A 3,198-nucleotide genomic window follows, 5' to 3' on the forward strand; every position below is an offset into this window, starting at 1 on the left:
AACAGAAGAAATGAAACAAAGAATTGCACAGGAAAAATCTCTTGCAAAAGATCAAGATATCTTTTAAGTGTTAAAGAGTAAAGGTGCCACTTTGAAGACTGCAGTGCACCTGAATGAAACCATGATGTTTTCAGTAACCTCATATGTATGTAAAAACTGAACAATGAATAAGGAGGACCAAAGAAAATTTGATGCATTTAGATTACGGTATTAATAAAGAATATTGAATGTACTATGCACTGCCAAGCAAATGAACGGAGGAAGTACAGCCAGAATGCACTTTCAAAGTGAGAACTGCAAGACTTTGTCTCATGTCCTTTGTGTATTTTATCAGGAGAAAGGCATCATACTTGGTAAAGTAGAGGATCCATGAAACAGAGGAAGGCCCTCAAGGAGATGGATTGTCATGGTGGTTGCATCAGTGTACTCAAACATAACAATTGTGAGGACGGTGCAGGACCAGGTAATGTTTTCATTCTGTTGTGCAAAGATTGTTATGAATTGAAACCAACTTGATGGCACATAGCAACAACACTAGTTTGTAGTTGTTGTTAGGTGCCCTCGAGTGGGTACTGACTCATAACGACCGTATGCACAACAGAAAACACTTCCTGATCCTGTACCAATCCACAATCATTGCTGTTACCACTGTGCCACCCATCTCATTGGGGGGTCTTCCTCTTTTTCTCCAATCCTTCACTTTACCAAACATGATTTCCTCTCCAGTGACTGGTCCCTCTTGACAATATGTCCGAAATATGAGAGATGAAGTCTAGCCATCCTGGCTTCTAAGGAGCATTCTGGCTGTATTTCTTCCAACACAGATTGGTTTGTTCTTTTGGCAGTACACGGTACTTTTAATATTCTCTTCCAACACCATAACTCATAGATCAATTCTTTTACAGTCTTCCTTCTTTACTGTCCAACTTTCACATGCATATGAAGCTATTGAAAAACCATGGCTTGGGTCAGAGGAACCTTAGTCCTCAAATTGACATCTTTGCTCTTGAACATTTGAAAGAGGTCTTGTACAGACCTAATGTAATACATGTTTGATTTCTTGACTGCTGCTTCCATGAGTGTTGATGGTTGATTTGAGCACAATGAAGTCTTTGCCAACTTTATCACCATTTTTATGGACGTTGTTTATTGGTCTAGTGATGAGGATTTTTTTTTTTTTAGCTGCAGAAAATAGTAGAGTGTATTTTTCATATTTCCCTATTTCTGTCTAGTGTAAAGCAAGTTTAGATGATGAAGGCAAAATGAAGCAGAAATAAAAGAACATTTTCAGATACTGACAATTTTCCTTTAAAAAACTGGACAAATTAGGCTTCTTAAAATTTCATTCTTACATCCACAGAAATGAATTTCTATTTTAGTAGCGCTGAAAAAACTGGGTGGGAAAAGATTATTATTTATTATTACCTATCATGGTAAACAGCAAATTCTTTGGAAAGAATGATCAAGAATACAAGTGAAAATATTCACAAACACGTCTTTCACATCTCTCTGATGTGAAATGAGCTACACGGTAGTGATGAAGATTTTTATCTTCTTAACATTGAGATACAACCCGTACTGAAGGCTATAGTCTTTGATCTTCATCAATAAGTATTTTAAGTCCTCTTGACTTTCAGCAAGCAAGGTAGTATCATCTGCATATTGCATGTTGTTAATGAGTCTTCCTCTAATCCTGATGCCTTGTTTTTCTTCACATAATTCATATTCTCAGATTATGTGTTAAGCATACAGATTAAATAAATATGGCAAAAGAATACAACCCTGATGAACAACTTTCTTGATTTTAAACCATTTGGTGTTCCCTTGATCTATTTGAACAACTGCCTCTTGGTTTACGTACAGGTTCCTCATGAACACATTTAAGTGTTCCAGAATACTCATTCTCAGCAATGTTGTCCGCAGTTTGTCATGGCCCACACCATTGAGAGCCTTCTGGTATTCTTTACTTCAGCCAAGGTCTAGCTGACATTAGCAATGATATCCCTGTTCCACGTCCTCATCTGAATCTGGCTTGAATGTCTGACAAGTCTCTGTCAATGTACATTTGCAGTCATTTTTGGATTATCTTTAAGAAAAATTTGCTTTATGAAGTATTAATGATATTATACGATGACCATTCCTTGTCTAGTATGAGAGAGTGCCAAAAACTTTTCTGTTCAATATTGCCAGATGACTGTGTTCTCTCTGGCCTTATGTTGGCTTCACACATGCATTTTTCTGGACAGTACTTTGCTGAATATTCCATGGGGACTCTATATTTCTCTGGAGCTCGCTCTTTAGCTTGTTGTCTGTGCAGGTTGTTTACTTTTTGGTAGTTTTTCTTAGAAACTGTAGCTGCTTTGTTCTTGTTAGATTCTCAGGTCTGTTTTCCTCATTTCAAGACATCCAAAGAGCTCTCTGCCTTGGTTTGCCCTCCTGGTATAGCCTGGAAATTTTATAAAGACAGTAAATCAGGGCTATCTTGAGGTTTACTTCATTTTTCTCCAGTCTCTCAGGGAGCACTATCCTCTCTCATCTGATGCCTACAATCTACGAGAACGTTGTTTTATAGATTTTTTGTTTGTTTGTTTGTTTGATTCTGTTGGGAGAGTAAATCTGGGTTCAATATATTACTCTATGTTGGCTGGAAACAGAAGTGGTATGCCAAAATCTGTAACATTTTAATCTAGATTTAATAAATAAAACAAAACCCTGCTGTCATTTGAGTTGATTCCAGCTCATAGCAACCCTATATATAGGATTCTTGAAACTGGAAACCTTTATAGGAGTAGACACTTCATCTTTATCTCACAGAGCCATTGGTGAATTTGAACTGCCAGCCTTGTGGTTAGCAGTCCAGTACTTAACCTACAGTACTACCAGGGCACCATAATGTAGACTTAGATGGCATGGAATTGGCTTAATAGAGATCATGTTGTAGGTAAAAACTCTTTATGTCTATATTTTTTAGTTCAGTAAATTGAAGTCAATTATTAGGACATGTTCTAATAACCTGCTCCATGAGTTGTTGCGGTTGTTAAGTTGAGTCAGTTCTGACCCATAGCAACCCTGTATAGGGTTTCCGAGGAGCAGCTGGTAAGCTTGAACCACCGACCTTGCAGTTCAAATAGCTTTGTGGTATGATGCATTACCCACTGTGCCATACCAGGACTCATGGCTATGATAATTAATACATTT

This window comes from Chrysochloris asiatica, unplaced genomic scaffold (genome assembly GCF_000296735.1).
Source record: "Chrysochloris asiatica unplaced genomic scaffold, ChrAsi1.0 scaffold00070, whole genome shotgun sequence".
NCBI lineage: Eukaryota > Metazoa > Chordata > Mammalia > Afrosoricida > Chrysochloridae > Chrysochloris > Chrysochloris asiatica.